Source organism: Stomoxys calcitrans, chromosome 2 (assembly GCF_963082655.1).
Source record: "Stomoxys calcitrans chromosome 2, idStoCalc2.1, whole genome shotgun sequence".
In the NCBI taxonomy this organism is placed as follows: Eukaryota; Metazoa; Arthropoda; class Insecta; order Diptera; family Muscidae; genus Stomoxys; species Stomoxys calcitrans.
The window spans coordinates 201077374-201103679 of NC_081553.1; the positions used below are offsets into that span (position 1 = coordinate 201077374).

The 26306-nt window shown below is 39.2% G+C and overlaps 1 protein-coding gene and 1 long non-coding RNA gene across 2 annotated transcripts in view; one reads left to right on the forward strand and one right to left on the reverse strand.

Moving 5' to 3' along the window:
* LOC106083277 (uncharacterized) overlaps window positions 1–26306 on the reverse strand; it is a 211440-nt gene that overhangs the window by 87151 nt on the left and 97983 nt on the right. The gene's annotated exons all lie outside the window — the stretch shown is intronic.
* Window positions 17325–26306, forward strand: part of LOC106083276 (uncharacterized) — a 63796-nt gene continuing 54814 nt past the window's right edge. Inside the window, exon 1 of the mRNA XM_059362775.1 lies at window positions 17325–17417. The gene's annotated coding sequence lies outside the window, so the exon portion shown is untranslated. The remainder of the gene's footprint in view (window positions 17418–26306) is intronic.

A 26306-nucleotide genomic window follows, 5' to 3' on the forward strand; every position in this document is an offset into this window, starting at 1 on the left:
TAAAGCAGTTTTAATGGAGTTAGGTTCGTGCGGAGTTTCCATGCTTCTTCTCCCACTGGACGCTTCCCCGGGTTGTGGATGGGGAAAAAAAGATATGACAAGTACCACAAAAATCAAATATGCGGGGGGAACCAAAAAGTCGGGCGGAGCCAACTATATAATACACTATATAATACCTTTTTGGGCTTAAGACCTAAAATCGCCAGATCGGTCTATATGGCAGCTATATCAAATATAGTCCGATTTGACCCATTCAAGAACTTAACCTGCATAAAAAAGAAATACGAATATGTGCATAATTTCAATTCAATGTCTCAATTATTGAAGACTGTACCGTGACTACAACTGACGGAAGGACGGATGGACACTGAACTGTATTATCTGTTGATGTGGCGCATGCGCTTTTGTTTTGTCGATAATGATGTTTTTCTCAAATTAAGCAGGGAGAACAACCCAATCAACGACATTGTCGAATTTGGCAGCATTGAGTGATCTACAGAGAATTTAAAGCCTGTATTGGTGCTTAGGTAGAGTGCTACCAAGTTTGAGGTTATCGATCATATTATTTAAGATTTTTTATTATCTTGGTTATCGTTGTTAACCATTTCTGGGGAAACTAATCTAAAACTCTCGTTAAACATTAATGGCTGGTGGTTTCTTCTTCTTCCGAATTTAGCATTTTGTTAAACGTTCTGCATGAGAACTGTATTGACTGTTGATGTGGCGCATGCGCGTTTGTTTTGTCGATAATTATGGTTTTCTCAAATTAAGCTGGGACAACAACCCAATTAATCACTTTATCCAATTTGGCAGCATTGATTGATCTACAGAGAATTTAAAGCCTGAATTGTTGCTTAGATAGAGTGCTACCAAGTTTGTTTTTATTGATAACATGATTTACGATTTTTTATTCCTTGGTAATCGATGTTAACCATTTCTGGGGAAACTAATCTAAAACTCTTGAAAAACATCAATGGCTGTGGGTTTCTTCTAAGCATCATTTAATTTTTCCTCTTATTAATCTACCTCAATTCCAGAAATTTCTTAAATATCCAGGATTGCCATATTTTAATTCTATTAGGAAATTATTTGCAGATAATCTGCATTCTGTCATGGAAAGCCTGTGTGCCTAGCTGCGTAAGGGGTGGGCGAGTAATATTTCAGAGCATTTGGATAATTATGAGTTGTTTTAATTTGCAGCGCGTGCCTCCATGTGTTACACAAATTCTTGTGTTTATCATGGTCGAAGAAAACTCTATTCGTTGTATAGTACACACACACATACACCATCAGCTAGGCAACTATTTTCCTATTACACTGATTAAACTAATTTCTGTTGTGCCATTCCCTCTCCCATGACCATCCCTTGACGCACTTTGCTTATTTGGCCATTGTTGCTATCCTGTTGTTTATTCTTGTTGTTGTTGTTGCTGCATGTCCTTGTTGAGGAATTTTACATAAATAGGCAGACATCTTTAGTACGTGCTGGAGTATTTTATTTTGACGATTGTTATTTTGATATACTCACATATCTATCTATCTACCAAATGATGAAGGGGAGGCTTTTGTTGTGTATGCCGTATGCTCTTTGCTATACTGAATTGTGAATGCTTACTTGTAGCAAATTCGCCCACATATATTTGTAAATGCGAGTGTGCCGATTCAATTATTTGGGGCGAAGATAACAATAATGGGGAGATATAATAATCAAAGATGTTTATACCCACAATCATAGGATGGCAGGTAGACTCGAAATATTGATCTGCGAACCCATCTTATATACAAAAATGAATTTGTGTTTGTTTGTTCCGTATAGACTCAAAACCGGCTGAACCGATTACCTTGCAATTTTCACAGATTGTGTAGGTTGATCTGGAAGGCTGGTCTGGCTATATAATTTTTTGATATCGGAAGGTGGGCGGACCCTCCCCCTTACCCCAAAAGTACTACCCATAAATAAAAGTGTACCGATCGGGACAATATGGGACTCAAAAGAAAGGTATTCAGAAGTAGAGTAAAAATTTAAAATAAAAATTTGGTCCAAGTAACAGGGGGCAGCCCCAACCACAAAACCCTCTAAAATAGGTTTCTGGACTATCATGACAATATGGGACTCAAATGAAATGTATTCGGGAGTAGATTGCGGATATGGGCAGGAGGGAGGATCCGGCTTTATAATTTGTTGATATCGGATGGGGGCGGACCCTCCATCATACCCCAAAACCACTACCTAAAATCAAAAGTTGGCCGATAGGCACAATATAAATGAGAAATATTATAGAAAACGAAAATCGTATTAAAATTTTGGGTCCTAGTACCCAGCGGGCGGTCCTAAGCACAAAACACCTCCCAAACGGTTTACGTTTACCGTCCATGATTATATGGGGCTCCAACTAAAGGGATTTGGGATTTGTGAAGCACAAATTTAATTTTGATATTTGAGTCGAGGTGCCATCACTTCCCCAAAAAGCACTTCGCATTACCCTAATTTTCAAAAAACACGATATCGGAGATTTGTAATGCGATTCCACTCCACCCTCAAACACATCTTTTTTCAGCGTCATAACGGAAATTGTCTACAGTGACACGAATTCGTTATCCACATTCAAGGGCGAAGTGACCCCACCCTAAAAAGACACTAGAGGGTTAAAGAAGGCGCAGTGGAGCGGGCCCGGTTCGGATAGTAAAGTATATGGATGAATCCTGCGTGACGAACGCTACATATTTACACAACTTTCGATTGAAATAAATGATTCTTTAATCTACTTATAGCGAATTAAGGGGTTTGAAAATACTTTCGAATAAAAAAAAAATTGTTTCGCCCACATATTGTCAAACAAATGGTCACAAAGTTGTGTGACCCACGCTACAGAAAATGGAAATGTCTTTGTCTCATTTCCAGCGAATTTTGCACCACCTCACGTGACGTGACGAAAGCTACACTTTCAAACATTTCGGCCGGTAGCTCACGAATAAATGCTTCAATGAAGGGTCATATGCGATTTGGGGCGTTTTAGGGGGGTAAGGTGATCCCATACACTTCGATTTGATTTGTATGCCACAGATCGAATCGGTTTAGCCGTTTTTGAGTCTATACGAAATAAACAAACACATATTCAGTGTTTGTTTGTTTGTTATGGTCTCTAAAAGCAAACATGGATTTTGGCTCGTATGGCAGCTATACTATTCTCAAGAGTATCATGTATGGATCCTCGTGTTTTGATATTCTCTCTAGGCACTTGTAGAAAATATCCTTGTTCTACTCGTCCTTGTCTTCCGTCGGTATATGGGCACAGATAAGGCTGATGGTGAAGAATTTGGCGTTTGTGCGGATTGTAGCCAGACTCTCATCCAACGGAGCAAAGCTTGAGACAAGGTGCTTTAGTCTCAGACTACACTCAAATCCACAGCCAAATTCATGCATCGTGTTATGACATCTACAGTATAGTTCGTCATCGTATGGTGTTGTTGTGACGCCATTTCCGGTCTATCGCACTTCCAGTAAAGCGATAATACCTGCCTTGTACAATACTTCCCTAATACAACCGCCACCGCGTATACTGCATCTTCTTTATAAAAAGTGCGAACATTCCAGGTGCAGATCTACAAGTCATGGTTCCTTTTTGTTTGCGTGGGTCGTTAACGTTAGGGGTGTCTCTTTTTATACCCTCCACCATAGGATCGGTCCATGTTTTCAATAGCTGCCATATAAACCGATATGGGGTCCTGACTTCTTGAGCATCTAGAGAATCTAGAGGGCGCAATTCTTATCCGATTTGGCTGAAAATGTGAACATTGTGTTCTGGTATCACTTCCAACAACTGTGCTAAGTATGGTTTAGATCGGTTCATAACCTGAAAGAGCTGCCATAAAAACTGATCTGGGATCATGACTTCTTGAGCCACTAGAGGGCGCAATTCTCATCCGATTTGGCTGAAATTTTGCACGATATGTTTTGTTGTGACTTCCAACTACTGTGCTAAGTATGGTCCAAATCAGTCCATAACCTGATATAGCTGTCATATAAACCGATCTGGGACCTTGACCCACTGTGGGGCGCATTTATCATCCGATTTGGCTATATGGGACTCAAATGAAAGGTATTGGGGAGTAGATTACAAATATGACATTAAAATTTGCGTTTAAGGCTAGGTGGCGCTTTTCCTCCTAAACATACGTCAAATGAGTTATTTGACCCATTATGACAATATGGGACTCAAATGAATGGTGTTTGAGAGTAGAAAACGAATTTGATATACAATTTTGGAGCCAAGTGTTTAGGGGTACGCCCTAAAGTACCCCCTAAACTGAACTTAATTTCCGTTGGGAATAGAGAACGAATTTGATATCTATTTTCAGTGTAAAGTGACGGTGGACGCCCCTGCCTTAAATCACCCTCCAAAGGGTTCATTTTTACCGGCCATGCCAATATAGGGTTCAAATTAAAGGGATTTGGAAGTGGCGCACGAATTTGATATCCATATTTAAGTCGAAATGTCTGAGATGCCATCCCTCCCCTAATGAGAACATTACCCTAAGGAAGAATATTACCACCAGGAACCGTCCCGCAGTGCCATGCATGGCATTGTACAACGCTAATGTCGCCAACATTAAGAGAGGATAAACACCGATTTGTCCGATGTTCTCGTCTGGATTGGAACGCATTCACCGTCCTAGGCTACAATGGCACGAATTCGTTATCCGTATACAGGGCGAAGTGTCCCCACCCTAAAAAGATATTGGAGACTTATTGAAGGCGCAGCGGAGCAGGCCCTGTTCGGCTAGTTGATAATATTTGCTGAATTGCATAGTCGGCCTTGCTCAACATTTGCCTTTCGTTGCTTCTTTTGGGAGGCAATTTACATTTGACGACATTTTCTTACAGTAATCATCAAATGATACGAAATTTCGATACACTCATCTGACCTTTGACATTGGATTTCGTGTGTTTTGCTGCTGAAATAATGAGTCAAAACATTTTGGGGAAATGTGCTTTAGCAAATTTTAAAAATGTTATCATTGACAAAGCTAATGCATCATCTTGGAATAGCATGACTAAAATTTTTGATATTTCATTATTGGCTAATACAAAAACCCAAAAAGTTTGCAGCACACTCCAATATTCATATACTCAATAGACAGTAAGACCAAAAGTTAACTATCCTCGTACAATTTTCGCAGTAAGTAAAATACTTTGTTTGATAAAATTACTAAGAGCAGAATTTTTGAAGTATATATTTTCATTTGTTTAAGCTCTTCAGGTAATTCTGTACGAAACTATGCAAAATAGTAAAAAAAAGATGAGATTGCTTGATTTTTTTATTTTTATGGCTTAAGTCATTTTTCCTCTTAAGGCTAGGCTCAATTTGTCCCAGAAAATAATTTGGTTAATCGAAGATTGATTTACTTGCAAGATTAAGTGTACCCCCTATTAAAAAGTACCTGATTCAAGAGAGATAAGACTCAGAGCCCGTTAAACCATTATGTATCAAATTTGGGTTGAGTTATTGTATCAATGTGTTGATGAAACTTGTGCAAATTTTTCGTAGCTGAATTTTTTTCTGATGTGTTAAATGTTTATGTGTAAAAATGTTTTCTGGGTTCTCACTGAGACACCATTAAAATAAAACGTGCTCAACTCATAGGCTTGAAATAAGTAAATTTATTATTAAATAAGAACTGTCTTCTAAATTGAATTACATTTTGACTTCAAATACATTCCTCTTCATTTTTAGTGTGGGGTTAATACATACACATGTCTGCTATGTTGAATATTCACATGCCTCGAGGCGAAAAAATGTAAGTGAAATGGTTTTGTAATGGAAAATTTCCAGACATTTGAAGCAATATTGAAAGGCAATCAAAATATTACCTTCATCTGGCACAGCTTAGTTATTTCGATAAGTAATGATATTTGAAATAGACTGAAAACTTCTTCAAATACGTAAAAACGTGCCAAGTTCGTACAGTTACAATATTCGGAACCCTCCACCGATTTGGGTAATACTTCCCATAGATGTTGGAAGTCTTATCAAAACAATACATGCAAAATTTCAGTCAAAAAATTGCGGCTTTCAGGGGCTCAAGACGCCAAATCGGGAAATCGGGTTATGTGGGCTTATGTGAGGCACTGATTTCAACCACACTTAGTGGGATTGTCATAACTGAACATTACACGCAAAATTTCAGGCCAATCGGATAACAATTGCTGCTTCTAGGGGGTCAAGAATTAAAATCAAAGGACCACTTTATATGGGTACTATGTTCAAATCTGAACCGAAATAGCCCATTTGCGGTCTCCAACGACCAGTGTCTATAACAAGTAAAAGCGTGCTAAGTTCGGCCGGGCCGAATCTTATATACCCTCCACTATGGATCGCATTTGTCGAGTTCTTTTCCCGGCATCTCTTCTTAGGCAAAAAAGGATATAAGAAAAGATTTGCTCTGCTATTAGAGCTATATCAATATAGGCTCCGGTTTGGACCACAATTAAATTATATGTTGGAGACCTGTGTAATATGTCAGCCAATTCGAATAAGAATTGCGCCCCTTGGGGGCTCAAGAAGTAAAATAGAGAGATCGATTTATATGGGAGCTGTATCGGGCTATAGACCGATTCAGACCATAATACACATGTATGTTGATGGTAATGAGAGGATCCGTCGTAAAAAATTTCAGGCAAAGAAGTCAAGATCCCAGATCGGTTTATATGGCAGCTATATCAGGTTATAAACCGATTTAAACCTTATTTGACAGAGTTGTTGAAAGTAAAAATAAAATATTTCATGCAAAATTTCATCCAAATCGGATAGGAATTGCGCCCTCTAGAAGCTCAAGGAGTCAAGTCCCCAGATCTGTTTATATGACAGCTATATCAGGTTATGAACCGATTTGAACCATACTTGGCACAGTTGTTACTACGTGCAAAAATTCATTCCAATCGGATAAGAATTGCGCCCTCTAGAGGCTCAAGAAGTCAAGACCCAAGATCGGTTTATATGACAGCTATATCAGGTAATTGACCGATTTGAACCATGCTTGGCACAATTGTTGGATATCATAACAAAACACGCCGTGCCAAAATTCATTCATATCGGATAAGAATTGCGCCCTCTAGAGGCTTAAGAAGTCAAGACCCAAGATCGGCTATATGGCAGCTATATCAGTTTATGGACCGATTTGAACCATACTTGGCACAGATGTTGGATATCATAACAAAACACGTCGTGCGAAATTTCATTCCAATCGGATTGGAATTGCGCACTTTAGAGGCTCAAGAAGTCAAGACCCAAGATCGGTTTATATGGAAGCTATATCAAAACATGGGCCGATTTGAACCATGCTTTACACACTTGTTGGATATCATAACAAAACACGTCGTTTAAAATTTCATTCCAATCGGATAAGAATTGCGCACTCTAGAGGCTCAAGAAGTCAAAACCCAAGATCGGTTATATGGCAGCTATATCAAAACATGGACCGATATGGTCCATTTACAATATCAACCGACCTACACCAATAAGAAGAACTTGTGCAAAATTTCAAGCGGCTAGCTTTACTCCTACGAAAGTTAGCGTGCTTTCGACAAACAGACGGACGGACAGACGGACGAACGGACGGACGGTCATGGCTAGATCGACATAAAATGTCATAACGATCAAGAATATATATACTTTATGGGGTCTCAGACGAATATTTCGAGTAGTTACAAACAGAATGACGATATTATTATACCCCCCATCGTATGGTGGAGGGTATAATAAGTATCTGTCCACAATTTCTATCCATATACTTATCAATGGGCCTATCTCTCCTCCTTCTAGGTGTTACAAAAAGAAATTCACAAAGCTATAATACCCTGTACCACGGGTATTATGTCTTGTGTGGGTCACTCTGCTCTCCCTTAATCTCTCGCTCTCGTTTTTCTTTCATGTTGGCGTTCAAATTATGGTTATCCCCCCATAGATGGCGCTGAACGTGAGGGGAAAAAACAATGTGATTGGAATAACTAACAACAATTATGCACGCTGTTGATTCCCATAACATTGTTTATGTCCTGTGGAGCCTACAAAGAATGCCTGGTGAAATAAAATTTCTGCATGAAGATTTGACAGCTCGAACAATTTATCGAAATGCCGAGGTGACCAGCATTGGGTCCCTGCTAACAGGCGCCCGGACCACCTAGGGCTTTGAAATTTCACGCACGATCTCGATAACAGCTCCAACTGTTTTTTTTTTTTTAACTTCAAAGAGTTATCAGTTCTCAAATGGCATAGTTTTTACTACATTTTTCCGATTATATCCCACTGTGGATCAATTTATGTAGGGGCTATATCAGGTTTTGAACCGATTCGGACTTTGCACATCTGTTGGAGGTTTTTGGAGAAGTTTTTTTTAATTTTAAAGAGTTTTCAGTTCTCAAATGGCATAGTTTTTACTACATTTTTCCGATTATATCCCACTGTGGATCAATTTATGTAGGAGCTATAGCAGGTTTTGAACCGATTCGGACTTTGCACATCTGTTTGAGGTGTTTTGGAGAAGTTATAACAAGTAAAGTGTGCTAAGTTCAGCCAGGCCGAATCTTGGGAACCCACCACCATGGATTCTGCTAAAATATGGGAGTTATTAACCGAATTGGACCGTACTTGGCACAGTTGTGGCGAGTCATTACAGAACACTATAAGCGAAATTTCGGCCAAATCGGAAAAAAATCGCGGATTTTAAGGGATCAAGAAGTCAAATCGGGAGATCGGTTTATATGGGAGCTATACCATATTCTTGACCGATTTGAACCGTACTTAACACAGTCAGTGGGAGTCATAACAGAACACCATGTACAAAATTTCAGCCAAATCGGATGAAAATCGCGGCTTCCAGGTGCTCAAAAAATTAAATCAGCAGATCGGTTTATATTTATATTTATTTGGACCGTACTTAGCACTGTTGTTGGAACTCATAACAGAACACTATGTGCAAAATTTTAGCCAAATCGTATAAAAATTGTGGGTTCATGGGCTCAAGAAGTCAAATTGGGAGATCGATTTATATGCTGTACGCGTTCGACCGCTATAATGATTTCGACAGACGGACGGACATGGTTAGTTCGAATCAGAATTTCGAGATGATCAAGAATGTATGTTTATATTTTATGGGATTCTAGATCAATATTTCGAGGTCTTACAAACGGAATGACTAGATTAGTATACCCCCATCCTATGGTGGTGGGTATAAAAAAAGCGCCCTGTAGATGATAAAGAGGTATTATAGGGAGATTGGTTTATATGGGAGCTGTATCAAAATATGGACCGATTTGGCCCAACTGACCTACAGTATTTTTGAAAAATTTCAAGCATCTAGCTTTATTTTTTCGAAAGTCAGCGGGTTTTCGACAGACAGACTAACAGACGGATTAATCCGTCGGGCCCCCGCTCATGATCTCGATAACAGTTCAGCTCTTTCCATTTTAAATTTCAAAGAGTTACCTCTATCTGCTCTCAAATTGCATAATTTGTACTATTTTTTATACCCACCACATCGAAATATCAATTTCCGGCCCTACAAAGTGTTTACATTTCGGATCGTAGTAAAATTCTAAGACGATTTAACGATGTCCGTGCGTCTGTCCGTCTGCCCGTCTGTCTGTTGTAAACACTCTACAAAAATGCAAATTTTGCAATGAGCATTCCACTAAGGAGCAGGGGCAAACTTCTTACATATCAATGAGTGCAGTCCGTTTCAAGTTTTTAAGCTCAATGAAAAAGGTCCTCCTTTTTATAGCCGAGTCAGAACGGCGTGCCGCAGTGCGACACATCTTTGAAGAGAAATTTTACATGGCATAGTACCTCACAAATGTTGCCAGCATTAGGAGGGGAAAACCACCATTGAAAAATTTTGTTTTCTGATGGTCTCGGCAGGATTCGAATACAGGTGTTCGGCGTCATAGGCGGACATGCTAACCTCTGCGCTACGGTGGTCTCCATCAATCACTCTACAGCCTTCCAAACTTGAGGTATTGAGCTGAAATTTGGCGCAGATACGTATTTTCGACGCACGCTGGTTAAGTTCTTGAACGGGCCAAATTGGACCATATTTGGATATAGCTGCTATATAGACCGATTTTCCGATAAAGGGTCTGAAGCCTATAAAAGCTTTGTTTACTACCCGATTTCTCTGATAGTTCAAACAGTGGGTTATCTTAAGCCTCCCGACATATGACCTTAATATGGTTCAGATCGGTCCATATTTAGATATAGCTACCATACAGACCGATCTCCCGAGAAAGGGTCTGAAGCCTATAAAAGCTTTGTTTACTACCCGATTTCCCTGATAGTTCAAACAGTGGGTTATCTTAAGCCTCCCGACATATGACCCAAGTATGGTTCAGATCGATTTATATTTAGATATAGCTGCCATATAGACCGATCTCCCGATAAAGGGTCTGAAGATCATAAAAGCTTCATTTACTACCCGATTTCGCTGATATTTAAAACAGTGGGTTATCTTAAGCCTCCCGACATCTGACCTTAATATGGTTCAGATCGGTTCATATTTAGATATAGCTACCATATAGACCGATCTCCCGATAATGGGTCTGAAGGCCATAACAGCTTTATTTTTCATCCGATTTCGCTAATATTTAAAACAGTGGCTTATCTTCAACCTCCCGACATATGACCCAAATATGGTTCTGATCGGACTATGTGTAGATATAGCTGCCATATAGATCGATCTCCCGATAAGACTCTTTAAGACCCATAAAAGATTTATTTTTTTATCCGATTTCGCTGAAATTTGAAACAGTGTGCAGTTTTAAGCCTCCCAAAATCCTACCCAAATTTTGTACAAATCGGACCAAAGTTAAATATAGCTGCCATATAGACCGATCTGCCGATAAAGGGTCTGAAGCCCATAAAAGTTTTAGTTTTTTAGCGATTTTGCTAAAATTTGAAACAGTGAATTATTTTTAGCCTCCTGACACCCGACCTTAATATGGTTCAGATAGGTCCATATTTAGTATAGCTACCATATAGACCGATCTCCCGATAAGGGGACTGAAACCCACAAAAGCTTAATTTATTACCCGATTTCGCTGAAATTTGAAACAGAGAGTAGGTTAAGACCTCTCTATATCCGACCTAAATATGGTTCTGTTCGGACTATATTTAGATATAGCTGCCATATAGACCGATCTGCCGATAAGGGGACTTAAACCTATAAAATCTTTATTTATTACCCGATTTCGCTGAAATTTTAAACAGTGAGTTTTTCTGAGCCACACGATATCGATAATATGGTTCAGATCGGTTGGATAATTGGATATATCTGCCAAAAAGACCAATACAAAATTGAATAGTGGCATCTATAGTCTCTTTTTCCTGGACGTCCTCACAAGTTCGGCAAAAGTCGTTACTAGCAACCTTCAGTCGGTCAGCATGTTTTCCAATTAGACAGTGACCTGTTATGACGGACACAATGACTGAGACGCATGTTCTAGTCAGTGACAGCAAAGCGGTAGACCACTTCAATTCTAGATTAGGCCACATAAATTTGGAATGCTCCAAGCATCCCCTTGGTGACCATCTATTATTCGTTGTCCTTCAAGCCAGATCCTGAAGACTTACATTCCTTGTGTTGCAAGCTCATCCGCTTTACAATTCCCTGGAATATATCTGTGACCCGGCTCCCAGAACAGTTAAGGTTGTTAATAGCGTATAATGAATGAACCAGCAACGCGGGTCGGGTTTAGTTAGTTTGTTTTAGAAAATTTTTTTTTTTTTCAGAATCAATCGCTAAGCCATCCATTTTCAGTAAGTGTTAAAATAAAAGTTCTTTAGCTAGAAAATCCAACCTTTTCTGCCCACCCATACAAAAATGATATATTAACGAAACACGATTGCCACCATAACACAGCACGGTAACCCACATTTGTGTTGTTTGTTTTTGTTAACACTTTCTTTTCCATTCGATTGAATGTGGACGAAAACAAATTTCTTTGTAATTATCATAATTAGTGTAGATTTGTATGTGTATCCAGACAATTGTGTATATGGTATGTCTATAACTCTATGGACCATAAAATGCAACTTAAACTTTAATCTGTTTAAAATTTAAATTTGCTGTATCTAAATTATGTGTGCACACTCATTCGCCCAGCCATTCGAATGAGTAATGACATGAAGATTGGAAGAAATTATTGGAGTTGAAAGGCAATAATATGTAGTTGCATGATGCATGCAACACATATCCATTGTAGTTAAAATTGACAAGCATGATTTTTTTTTTTTTTTTTTGGTTTGTTGGTGTCATAGAAACATTTGCCAGAGCTGTCTTTTTTGAATGGTATCTGCTTTTGGAAGACAATTAGCTTCGTTAGCTTATATTTCGACAAATTCAGATGCTTTAGCAGAGTTTGGCAATGCTTAACAGCTAAATGCTAAAGGCATCTGTGACTAACGATTTATTTGAATATGTTTTCATTTTTGCTTATTCACCACTAAAAACATGATACTTTAAGGTTATTGTACCCTCCACCATAGCATGGGGGTATACTTATTTCGTCATTCTGTTTCTAAAACCTCGAAATATGCGTCTAAGACCCCATAAAGTATATATTCTTGATCGTTTTAAGTCGATCTAGCCATGTCCGTCCGTCTGTCTGTCGAAAGCACACTAACTTCCGAAGGAGTAAAGCTAGCCGCTTGAAATTTTGCACAAATACTTTTTATAAGTGTAGATCGGTGGTTGGTATTGTAAATGGGCCAAACCGGTCCATGTTTTGATATAGCTGCCATATAAACCGATCTTGGGTCTTAACTCCTTGAGCCTCTAGAAGGCGCAATTCTTATCCGATTTTATTGAAATTTTGCACGTAGTGTTCTGGTAGCACTTCCAACATCTACGCTAAGTATGGTTTAAATCGGTCCATGTTTTGATATAGCTGCCATATAAAACGATCTTGGGTCTTGACTTCTTGAGCCTCTAGAGGGCGCAATTCTCGTCCGATTTTACTGAAATTTTGCACATAGAGTTTTAGTAGCACTTCCAACAACTACGCCAAGTATGGTTTAAATCGGTCTATGTTTTGATATAGCTGCAATATAAACCGATCTGGGGTCTTGACTTCTTGAGCCTCTAGAGGGCGCAATTCTCGTCCGATTTCACTGAAATTGTGCACGTAATGTTTTGGTAGCACTTTCAACAACTGTGTTAAGTATGATTCAAATCGGTTCATAATCTGATACAGCTGCCATATAAACCGATCTTGGGTCTTGACTTCTTGAGCCTCTAGAGGGCGCAATTCTCATCCGATTTGGCTAAAATTTTGCATGAGGTGTTTGTTATGACTTCCAATAAATGTGCTAAGTATGGCGTAAATCGGCATAGAACCTGATATGGCTGCCATATAAACCGATCTGGGATTTTGACTTCTTAAGCCTCTAGAGGGCGGATTTCTCACCCGATTTGGCAGAAATTTTGTACAACGACTTCTCTCATGATAAATATAAGTGTATAGTATGGTCTGAATCGATCAATAGCTTGATACAGCTCCCATATAAACCGATCTCCCGATTTTGCTTCTTGAGCCCCTACAAGGCGCAATTCTTATCCGAATGAACTGAAATATTACACAGTGACTTCTACAATATTCGCCATTCATTTATGGTCCGAATCGGACTACAACTTGATATAGCTCCAAAAGTATAACAGTTCTTATTTAATATTATATGTTTGTCTAAAAGGAGATACCGCGCATAGAACTCGACAAATGCGAGCAATGGTGGAGGGAATTTAACACGCTCTTACTTGTTTTTCATCTAAAGAGCTTATGTGCACTTTCTTATATTTCTCTACACTATGTTAACGCGAGGACATCGAGTGTGAACATCTTTACGGACTCTATACTGGCCATTAGGGCAATAACAACCAGGACGGTAAGGTCACGAACAGTCTTGTTAGAAGGTGTTAGAAGGAGATTAATGCCTTCTGTGAGGATGGCATGATGCGCATAGTTTGGATGCTGCGCCATTAGCGTAGTAGGTTGGGTTAAAGTGACAGTCTGCCATCAGACTCACTTAGACGTTTTCGTTCATTGTGATACCACAGGAACAGGAGAAGGAAGATACCTTCTAGTTCCTGCGGTTGAACCATCCAGATCGCTTTAAAAAGCCCAACAACTTGCGAATTTTCACATTCGCTAAATCGGACAAGTTCTTAAAGAAATGAGAACCTAAAGTCCTTCTGACTGCCAGTGCGGCACACAGCCTTCTCTTCCTCGACGTCCTGTGTTTCGGCAAAAGTCGTTACTAGCAACCTTCAGTCTGTCAGCATGTTTTCCAATTAGACAGTGACCTTTTATGACGGACACAATGACTGAGACGTCTGTTCCAGTCATTGACACCAAAGCGGTAGACCTCTTTAAGTCTAGATAAGGCCACATAATTTTCAAATGCTCACAGCACCCCCTTGGTGAACATCTATTATTCGTTGCCCTTCGGGTCTGATCCTGAAGACTTACATTACATGTAATGGGTAAGGTAGTTCCTTGTCTCTCAAGCTCGTCCGCTTTTATAATTCCGTGGAAGATATCTGTGACCCGGCACCCAGAACAGGTGAATATTGAACTGTTCAGCCATCGGAATTCAGATATACATTCTCCAGGAATTAAATGGCTGTCGGAGAAGATGTTTATGACAGTTGTCGTTATGACATTATATCTTAGCCATTCCACCACATCTTTAATTGCAAGGATCTCCGCATAATACACACTGCAGTGGTTGGGTAACCTTCGCGATATCATCAGTTCTAGTTTTTCAGAGTACACCCCAAAGCCCACCTGTTCGTCTAGTTTGGAACCATCAGTGTAGATGTCTTTGGCATATCGTAGTTCCAATCGGTTTTATAAGGAATAGTGGTACACCAGGATTCGAGAGTAACTGAACAGTATACCAACGCTTGCCTAAAGCGGTGTCCAAGTTACATTGCTACAAGTGTTCCAGCTACAAACTCCGCTTATGTTCGTTGACAACCCTGTTTATTTCCATATTCAGCTCGCTGATTCTAGGGTTAGTGGAGTCCGTAAAACGAAAACCCATCACGCTCATCTGCGAGTATAACTGCCTGCGCCGGGAAATTGGGCCGCACTTGGGGTATTCGACCGAATAGTATAAAGCTAGCGGCTGCTACTTTAATGATGTCTCGGAATTTCCTTTTGACAACTAGCACATCCGAGGGGGGTATCAGTTCATTGAAGCGGCGATTGGTGTACTCTTTGAAGCTAGCCTAATCGGCATTCTTCTGATTAATAAAAGTCCGGCAACCTTCAGGTTGCAGGTAACCTTCAAAGGTTACGAAGTCGGGTGGTCGGTCGATGGTGAGAATAATGGGGAGGTGGTCTGATTCCAAAGAAATTCCGGCTTGCCAGGATACGCCACTCAGGAGATCAAGGGATGCAATGGAAATGTGTGGCGAGCTGCTACATCTCCTTGTAATTCTTGTGCAAAACGTGGAGCCTTCAATTTGCTCTGCCAAAGTATGCCCCGCTGGCCGTTACCTTGGGGAGAGTGTCATGAAATGTGATGCGCATTAAAGTCCCCTAGAACCAGACGATTATGGCCAGATAGTAGCCCTCTTATGTCGGGCTTGTAAGCCTGGCCGTTAATTGGGACACAGCTACCAACCGGCGGTATGTATACGTTGTAGTTGTAAAGCTCTATCTCGGCAGTACCGGACTTGACTGCTATCCCCGTGCACTTCATGTAGGGGTTACTAGCGTCAGGCGCAGGCGAGATGGGTCTATACTGCACGGAATGGTGTACCACGAAGGCCAATCCATTTAGAATTTTATAGAAATCGGCCCAGATTTAGATATAGCTGTCATATATGTATATGACCAGATTTGCACTCCAAGAGCCACTGAAAGCGCATTGTTTGACCAATTTTGCCAAAACTTAGTACAACGCTTTCCTCGACGACTACTACATTATCTGAGAAATTTTTCTCGAAATCGGTTCCGAAGTAGATATAGCTCCGTATATATGTTCGTCAGATTTCGGGTAATTTGCCATAATGTTGCCATTAGTCAACTGTAGTGTTTACAGTTTGAACATATTTGCTCGCCGAGGTCCATCAAAATTGGTTCAGAATTGGATATAGGTCCCACATTGTATTTATAGGGTATGTGTAGGGTATTATACAGTCGGCACCGCCCAACTTTTGCCCTTCCTTACTGATTTTAATACTGTAGAGTGATTACTACAGACAGAGGTACATATGGACGGTAGGACATGGCTAGATTGTCTTAGAATTTATGACGATCAAGCATAGCTGGCCGAACCTACCTCTTACGATTGTAAACAAATTTTAAAACGTAGTACTGTAGTCGTTGTGTAGGGCCTTGTGTGTAATGTCATACCAAATAGATTGTTTAAATTAAGACCAAGAGGTCTGGGGCATAGAATTTATGCTATTTAATTGCTCTGCACTTCTATAGACTGCAATGAGTAACTATTCCCGGTGCAACAACCTGTAACAAAGACATTAAAAGAAGAATTGCAAATTGTAGCCAAGAAACAGAGACTCAAACAAAGCGAAATGAACACATTAGTAGCAATTACGCACGCGCAGCCTCATAACAGTAAACAGCAGAGCACAGCACAAAGAGCCAGAGAATAGTTGAAGTAATTCATATCATTATAATAGTGGCCCTGAAACGTACAACGCAGCGAAAGCGGCAATAAACAGAAGACGACACATGCTGCTGCAACAAAGGCTTTGTTTAGCAGGCAACAACCAACAATGGCAAAAACATAAACATATACCTGCTGATGGAGCGCAAACGCCACTTGCTGTGTGATTGATTTTATATTTCTTTTTGTCTAAATCTTAAGTTTGTTTAACTATTCCATGCTCTCTCACTGGGCGACGCCAACATGTTTGGCTTCAAACTTGTTGCGCTCAAATCTGATGGGCCTTAGGCAAGGTTAGTTAAGTTGGCTCAAAAAATGTTGCCTGTGCATTTCTTCGAGCCGGTTTTGTCATACCAACTCTAGACGAGGCAAGAAAATAGGTCAGCATATATATAGCCAAGTTCAAGGCGATAGCAGTTTCAGTTACAAGAAATTGTTAGCCGTGGCACTACACTTTTTAAAGATAACCACTCGCTCAAGCAACGATCTGAAAAGAAAGCTTTAGTAAAAAGAAACTCAAAAAAAAAAAGAGTAAAAAATTTAAATTTAAATTTGTTATAAGACTAAGACCACGGCGGGTTATGAAAAGTCAAGTCAAGTGTGATTAAGTGCTGTTCCCAATTACCACGAATAGAGCAATTGTTTTGGACAATTGCAAACTGGATTTAACAACCAAAAAAAAAAAAATTGCTAATTTTTGTAAAACTTCTATCCAACACCAACAGACAGGTAAGATTTGTGGCAAATGACAATAACTAAGCATTAAAATCAATGAACAATGTTTAACGGTTAAAAGAGAAAGTTTTTGGCCTTAGCCCCAGTGTGAGCATGTGTCAATTTGTGTTTGTGTGTGTGTGTGTGTGTGCGTTTTGTCATGTTTGTTTCCCCCTATATGGTGGCGAATGAAATATTTCATATTCTTATTAAAATCATGGCAATCATATGTGAGGAACTAGCAGCGAGTGTCAATGATCATGCAGTGGAAAAAACAAACGAAAGACTTAAGACACAAACGTGAAACAAAGATTATAATGAAATACAAAAGAATGCCAACAATTTGTATAAATGTAAAAGCATTTCTTTAATGATATCGCACCATAAAAGGAGAAAGAAAACCATTTGAACAAGTTTACATTGGAAATTTGGTTTACTGTAAAACTTTGCATGTTGATTAAAATTAAAATATGGAAATCATCGTTACCTAATAATGTGCAGATATACAAATGACAAAAAAAAAAAAGAAATGCCATTAACTTTCAAGTCATCATTGGCTATTATATTCAAGAAAGTGGACAAAGAAAACATAATTAGCAACATTGTTAATGTACTTTCTAAGAGTTAATTAGTTTTACAAGAGAGTTAAAATTTAATTCATTATAAATGCAATTAAAATTTTAATTATATAAAGGCTATTGTATAATGGAAACATTTATCGATTTAATTATCAACATGTGGGGAAAGGGGAAGTTAAAGCCAAGCCGCCTACACAATGCCTTTAATCAGAAGATTAGATGCAAAGAAAGGTTATCGTAATCTTAAATTATTTCAATGAAAATCTTCATACTTAACCCTTCGATACACTCTGAGGACCCTAGAGACCTTTTCTAACCGTTTTTAAGTCTTTTGATGTAGAACCTCAAAACTTCATGTATTCCATAAATTAATTGTCCCGAATCGACTTAACCCTGGTTTGGCCCGATTCATTGATTTGCTGCTATTTTACACAGTTTTTATACCCACCACCGAAGGATGGGGGTATATTTATTTTGTCATTCCGTTGACAACACATCGAAATATCCATTTCCGACTCTATAAAGAATATATATTCTTGATCAGCGTACAAATCTAAGACGTTCTAGACATGTCCGTCCGTCTGTCCGTCTGTATGTTGAAATCACGCTACAGCCTTTAAAAATAGAGAAATTGAGCTGAAATTTTGCACAGATTCTGTTTTTGTCCATAAGCAGGTTGAGTTCGAAGATGGGCTATATCGGACTATATCTTGATATAGCCCCCATATAGACCGATCCGCCGATTTAGGGTTTTAGGCCCATAAAAGCCACATTTATTGTCCGATTTTGCTGAAATTTGAAGCAGTGAGTTGTGTTAGGGCCTTCGACATCCTTCTTCAATTTGGCTCAGATCGGTTCAGATTTGGATATAGCTGCCATATAGACCGATCCTCCGATTTAGGATCTAAGGCCCATAAAAGCCACATTTATAATCCGATTTTACTGAAAGTTGGGGCAGTGAGTTGTGTTAGGGCCTTCGACATCCTTCTTCAATTTGGCTCAGATCGGTTCAGATTTGGATATAGCTGCCATATAGACCGATCCTCCGATTTAGGGTCTTAGGCCCACAAAAGCCACATTTATAATCCAATTTTGCTGAAACTCGGGACGGTGAATTGTATTAGACCCATCAACATCCTTCATCAATTTGGGTCAGATTGGTTCAGATTTGGATATAGTTCCGATTTAGGGTCTTAGGCCCATAAAAGGCACATTTATTATCTGATTTTGCTGAAATTTGGGACAGTGAGTTGTGTTAGGCCCTTCAACATCCTTTGTTAATTTGGCCCAGATCTGTCCAAATTTGGATATAGCTGTTATATATACCGATCCTCCGATTTAGGGTCTTAGGCCCATAATAGCCACATTCATTAACCGATTTTGCTGAAATTTGGGACAGTGAGTTGTCTTAGACCCTTCGAAATTTTTCTTTAATTTGGCCCTGATCGGTTCAGATTTGGATATAGCTGCCATATAGACCGAACTCTCGATTTAAGGTTTTGGACCCATGAAAGACGCATTTATTGCCCGATGTCGCAGAAATTTGGGACAGTGAGTTAGGTTATGGCCCCATAAAAGGCGCATTTATAATCCGATTTCACTAAAAATTTGACACAGTGACTTATGTTGGGCTTTTCGACATCCCAGTCGTATATGGTTCAGATCGGTTTATTTTTCGATATAGCTACTTAAAAGACCAATATTTCGTTATACACAATCAAACAATGACTTGTACTTATTAGTATTTGATCCAAATCGGATCATATTTCGATATAACTGCTATGGGACATAAGGTATGCAATTTTCACCGGATTTTGATAGAAGGTGGTTTACCTATATATCCGAGGTGGTGGGTATCCAAAGTTCGGCACGGCCGAACTTTACGCCTTTTTACTTGTTTCTATTTTACCAGCATTAACACACAATGAGGTCCCATGGCACTTGTATTGCGATTTTTATAGATATTAGACAAAAATATTTTGAATTTCATGTTTTCGAATATAAAAATGGCATAAACAACACTCAGACAGTAACAGGTTCCCTTATTATGCTATATCAGACTATATCTTTCCATAGCACCCATATAAATACCCCGATGAACCTTGGGGATATAAAACGCATAGCTTTTATTAGATTTGGCTAAAATTTGCATAAGTAAGTTGTGTTAGGTCTCTAGACATCCTTGTTAAATATGGTCCAAAAAGGACCTTATTTGGATATAGCTGCCATATAAACCGATCTTCCGATTTAGAGTCAAGACCCCATAAAAGACGAATTTGATGCGGTTTGGAATAGTTCAATGTATTACACTTCTCGACAACCGTCCGAATTATCAGTAGATTATTTATGAATCAGTAGATTATTTATGGATCAGTAGATTATTTATGGTGTTGAGTATCAAAACCCATGGCGCGGAGATTAGCATGTCTGCTTATGACACTGAAGGCTTGGTTTGGAATCCTGGCGAGACCATCAAAAAAAATTTTTCAGCGGTGGTTTTCCCCTTCTAATGCTGGCAACATTTGTGAGGTACTACGCCATGTAAAACTTCTCTCCAAATAGGTGCCGCACTGCACGCCGTTTTGACTCGGCTATAAAAAGGAGGCATCTTATCATTGAGCTTAAAGTCATTAGAGAAGGCCACATGCAAAACTTCAGCCAAATCGGATCAAAATTGTGGCTTCCAGGAGCTCAAGAAGTGAAATCGGGAGATCAGTTTATATGGGAGCTATATCAGTTTCTTAACCGATTCGGGTCAGAAGAAGTTATAACAGAACACCAATTGCAAAGTTTTAGATAAATCGGACAAAAATTGCGGCTTCTAGGGGCTCAAGAAGTCAATTCGAGAGATCGGTTTATATGGCAGCTATATCTAAATCTGAACCGATATGACCCTTTTGCAATCCCCAAAGACCTACATCGAAATTCAGTACCAGTGCAAAATTTCAAGCTGCTAGGTTTACGCGTTCGACCTTTATCGTGATTTCGACAAACGGACGGACGGACATGGCTAAATCGACTCAGAACGTCAAGATGATCAAAAATATATTTACCTTATTTCGAATATTTCGAGGTGTTCCAAACGGAATGACTAGATTAGTGGGTATACTAATCTAGTCAATAATCTAGTAACCTCGAAAAAAAAATTTTAAGTTAGGAATTCCGTACTACTTACAAAATCCTTAATTGTTTTCCATACCACTACCCAAAGTTGGTTCATATCTGGTATTGTGTCCCCACATAAGTACCGGTGTCTTTTAGTCGCGAAAGCCGGGCACTGATTTTCCATAAGTGAGCTCACTGATTTTCCATAAGTGAGCTCATAGTCCTATGTGTCCCACTATGATACCAAAAGCTATACTGACCTTAACTCGTGCTGCGTCGATCCGAAAGGCTTCGTTTAAAGGTGGGGCAAATATGAAAATTTAATTATTTTTTGTCTGTATTTCGAAAACGGTACACGATGGCGAAGTTGAAGCAGGAAATTTTCATTGCTTTTCCCTTTGCAAAGAAATCAAGTGAATCAGATCATTATTTTCAAAGTAATGGGCCTCAGAATTTTGGAGAATTTAAAGATGGTCAAATGTGGCACCCTGTGTTGCTCCCTGTATTGTACCCTGTATTAGTGAAACGAGCCACTGACATACATTAAGAAAACGGTTATGCCCTTCCCTACAAAAGTCTAGAACATATTATACAGCTCAGACTACAAATCTGGTATACACATTTGGCACAGAGTCTGGAACCGGCCCACCCACTAGAAACTCTTAAATTTTAGGACGTGTAATTCTATGGGAATAATATGGACATTAAAAGAAAGGTCTTTGACTGTAGAGTTCGAATCTAAAATTGATATAAGGATTCAAGTATGTGGATCACGTCCTGCCATTCAGCAGGATATGTAGATCGCGACAATAATGGACTTAAATAATTGTCTTTTGAGTCTTAGCATTGGGGGGATCGACCCCCACCTCCCAATAAAAACAACACCAAACTGTCATGTAGGATGACCGAGACCATATTGTACTCAAATGGAAGGATGTGGGTGAAAAGAGGAGAGGGGGATTGTACTCTAAATCCCCTTACCCTATCCTACCCAAAAAAAAAGGAATTAAAAAAGTATATGAAGGTCGATTATGGTAGAATAGGACAGCAATAAAAGGTCTTTGGTAGTGTGATACACTTTTTACCCTCAAATTAGGATGAACACAGCTGGATTTAAGGATCTTTAAGAATGTGGATAAGGAATAAAAAAAAAATTAGTGTGGATCTGAACAAGATCCGTGGCCCTGAATATCTTGATCGCCACCTTCAAAAGGCTTGACATTATGGGGCTCAAAATGCTTAATATTAGGGCGCTCAAAATGCTTGACATTATGGGTCTCAAACAAAATCGTGCACGATGGTGATATTATTTTAGGGTCCGCCCCCTCAACTCCCTTCAAAACGGCCGTGTTTACCTACTATGACAATAAGGGGCTCAAATAATAGGTATTTGATATAAGACAACGATTTAGATGTCCAATTTTGATGTCAAGAGTTTGGGAGTCGTCTCACCCCATAAACTCCCCCTTAACCAGTGGCAATTGGGGCACAGATATCAGCACGATGATGATATTTATTAGGGCTGAGAGCGTGGATGGCCGCCCCACCCTTCATTGCCCACCAACTGGACATATTTGTGGACTATGGCTAAAAGGGCCTCAAATATGATATCTGTTTTAGCAAGTATTTGGGAGTTGTCTTACCCCATAAACTCCCCCTAAACCAATGGCAATTGGGGCACAGATATCAGCACGATTCTGATGCGTGGGCCAAATGCGTGGGTGACTGCCCCACCCTACATACCCCTCCAATTGGACATATTTGTGGACTATAGAAAAAAGGGGCTCAAATCTGATATCTGTTTTATGGCCAAGATGTCCAATTTTGATTCCAAGTGTTTGGGAGTCGTTTCACCCCATAAACTCCCCCTAAACCAATGGCAATTGGGGCACAGATATCAGCACGATCCTGATGCGTGGGTGACCGCCCCACCCTACATACCCCGCCAACTGGACATATTAGTGGACTATGGCAAAAAGGGGCTCAAATCTGATATCTGTTTTATGGCCAAGTGTTTCAGGGTCGCCTCACCTTATATACTCCCCCTAAACCACACATATATAAGTAGCTCAAATGTAATTTTTGGGAGTAGAGTTTGAGTCTGATATCCACTATCGGTGCAAAGGCTACTCCAATCCACCACCAAAAACCAAGAGAATGAAGTAAATCTAACATCCAAACTTTAATGGGCGGACTCTCCCCTTACCCTATTTTGAAAAACGACAGGTCTCGGAAATAGTGAGGCGATTTAAGCGAAATTTAGTTTGTTTCTAACAACTCAAAGAGAGAAATGTAATATTCTTATTTAGGGTGGAATATCTTGGGGGATCGCGCCAGCTCCAAAGACCGCCAAATGAAAATATAAACCAATAATGACAATAGGGGATATATTTGTCGACCATAGCAACATATGGCTCATATGGAATGTATTTGAGAGTTGATCACCAATATGATATCCACATTTAATGCGAAATATCTGAAAGGCCGTACCAGCACCCCCAAACAGGACTTCTTTCTTGTCCCTGCCAGTATAGGGCTCAGATAAAATAAGAGAGTGAAAGAAGGCGCAGCAGTGCGAGCCCTGTGCAGCTAGTGTTGTATTCGCATGTATCTCCCGATTTTCACTTTAAGGACCATTGCAAACGCATTTATAAACCTAACTTCTCAAAATTTTGAAGAGATTTCCTTTATGTCGCCAACAAATTTTAATTTCAAAGACTTTGGATGCATCCCCAATGTGGTATAGCCCCTCCTTACTTGTTTAATTTCGTTCATACTACAAAGTTCCTCTCATTCTTCAGTCCGACATTGGGTAGAATTGCTTTTATACTGTCTATGGTGAAAAATTTTCTTTGTGACCATTGCAGGAAGTGCATTTTCTAAAGTGAGAGTTAAAGTGGAAGTGAAATTGAAATTCAAGATTTTATACTATGTTGTATGAAGATGCTTCCGCTAATCTCTCAAACACTCTCTACTTTTAATTTAATAGTTGTATATTAATTGTCATAAACACACAGCAGAGCAAGAAATATTCCAAGAATCTCAGAAAGACCGTCAAAATATTGTTGGCCAAGCCATCAAAGTGATCGTGATGAACATTTTAATTAACACTCAGCACTACCCCATTTTGTTCTGATCGATTTCACTTGATCTCCATCATGTGTCAACAATTAACTAAAACAGCGCCATGCAAACAAGCTAACGAAAGAGAAAGTTAAGAATTTCAAAAATAAATGTACAGCGGCTTAAATGTAAGATATAAAAAAAAAAAACCTTAACACCTGATATTACCACAATTGGGTCAAAAAAAGAAAAAAATAATAAAAATAATAAAACAAAACGGAAAGGCATGACAACAGCTAGCAATTGAGCCGACAGAGTTGTTAGCAGCCAATGCACAAGAAATGTCTGCACGCCTGACAATGACAAAGACGTTCAGCTCTGGCTGAAGCAATGGCAACAAACTCAATGTGACATTAACTAACAGAAATCATAAAGCATAACCATGCCGACCACATACTTCATTATACAGTGGACGAGAGGAGTGCTGCTTAGCACCCATAGCACAAAAGTTGGTTGGTGATGCAGCTTTTAAAACGAAGTTTGCTTGCAATAGGAAGATTAACTGGTTCATCATGTGCGGTAGAGAGGCTTTGTAAGGCCTTGTTGGAAAAAGGCCTTTTGAAGCGTATTGTATTGAAGTTTTTGATTTAAGCTATGATTACAAAAATACAAGTACAAAAAATAAGACGACCAAACAATGCGATTAAGAAGAACAAAATAAAATTGGTTTAATTCGACCAAATCTTGGGTCACCAGCTCCATGAGTACATATCTTAAGATTAAGAAGAACAAGATAAAATTGGTTTAGTTCGACCAAATCTTGGGTCACCACCTCCATGAGTACATATATTATGCAGAAATTTATTCGGTCTATATATACCACCACCACCACCGTTTCTATTCGCTACCCCGTTTCATTACTACCACTGTTTTAGTGTAACACTTCCAATAACCCAAGTAGTCACTCAGATTAGAAAGCTATGAGGATCATTTGTGTACAATTTTGTACATTTCCTATCAATTACCATGAATTTCAAAAAAAATTTCTTGTCGCCGAAAATATTTTGCCCAGGTAACTGTATCCTCCTTTTTTTGTGCTATAGCTCATTTCATCAAGAAAATACAATATTCTAAGCTTTAGTACCTAAATGTACGACTTTCAAAAAAAGAATAATCAAATCGGAGATAAATACCTAAGTGTATGAGTTTAAAACAAGTAGGAGCGTGTTAAGTTCGGCCGGGCCGAATCTTATGTACCCTCCACCATGAGGGTATCTCTTTCTAGGCAAACAAAGAATAATGGATAAAAATTTTTATGCTATTGGAGCTATATCAAGTTGTAGTCCGTTTTAGACCATAAATGAATTGAATTTTGAAGACCATAGTTGAAGTCTTTGTGTAATATTTCAGTCTATTCGGAAAAGAATTGCGCCTTGTAGGGGCTCAAGAAGCATAATCGGGAGATCGTTTTATATGGGAGCTGCATTAGGCAATAGATCGATTCAGGCCATAATAGACACGTATATTGAAGGTCATGGGAGAAGCCGTAGTACAAAATTTCAGCCAAATCACATGAAAATTGCGCCCTCTAGAGACTGAAGAAGTCAAGATCAACGATCGGTTTATATGGCATCTATATCAGAGTATGTCCCGATTTAAACCAAACTAATCACAGTTTTTGAAAATCATAACAAAACACTTCATGTAAAATTTCAGCCTAATCATATAAGAATTGCGCCCTCTGGAGGCTGAAAAAGTCAAGACCTAAAATCGGTTCTTATGGCAGCTATATCAGGCTATGAACCGATTTGAACCATACTTAGCACATTTGTTGGAATTCATAACAAAACACTTCACCCAAAATTTCTGGCAAATCGGATAAAAATTGCGTCCTCTAGAGGCCTAAGAAGTTAAGACCCCAGATCGCCCTCTAGAGGCTGAAAAAGTCGAGACCCCAAATCGGTTTATATGGGAGCTATATCAGGCTATGAATCGATTTGAACCATACTTTGCACAGTTGTTGGAAATCATAACAAAACACTTCATGTAAAATTTCAGCCAAATCGGATAAGAATTGCGCTCTCTAGAGGCTCAAGAAGTCAAGATCCCAATTGGTTTATATTGGAGCTATAACAGGTTAAAGACAGATTTAAACCAT